Source organism: Prionailurus viverrinus, chromosome A1 (assembly GCF_022837055.1).
Source record: "Prionailurus viverrinus isolate Anna chromosome A1, UM_Priviv_1.0, whole genome shotgun sequence".
NCBI lineage: Eukaryota > Metazoa > Chordata > Mammalia > Carnivora > Felidae > Prionailurus > Prionailurus viverrinus.
In genome coordinates this window covers 185,025,189-185,025,705 of record NC_062561.1, presented here as the reverse complement: position 1 = coordinate 185,025,705, position 517 = coordinate 185,025,189, and positions in this window count along the sequence as shown.

Sequence of the window (517 nt, the reverse complement as noted above, 5' to 3'; positions counted from 1 at the left end):
AATCTACTGAGCCACCCAGGTGCTCCTAAACCAATAATATTATTAAATAAGAAAATAGTCTATTGGTTAAGAAGAACTAGTAAATTTATCCTGACTGCTTGAATCAAGTTCTTTAGTTCTTGTTCTTTTCATATACCCATGTTCAAATATTAGTCATGGAAATTATGTTTAATACACAAAAGTAGAAGATGTCAAGTTTCCACTCAGGCATACCAAGAGGCCTCTGCGTGATTGATTTATTCAATAGACGAATCTCTCCATGTTAGTCCTACCTTAGAGGGTTTAGCACAGACTCTTCATACATAAATTTTTAAAAATGCATTTGAAGCATTAAAATATTGAGATATCGTCCACAAAATGACCTTAGGCCAAAATAATTAAAATGTGTAAGGTTTGCTATCTCAGAGAGGAAGACCAAAATCTAAAACAAACTAAATCAGTAAAGGGGATAAAAGTGCTTATGTAGTATAACCCTCTATAAGAAAACTGACTCAGAGTTTTTTAAATTTATTTACTT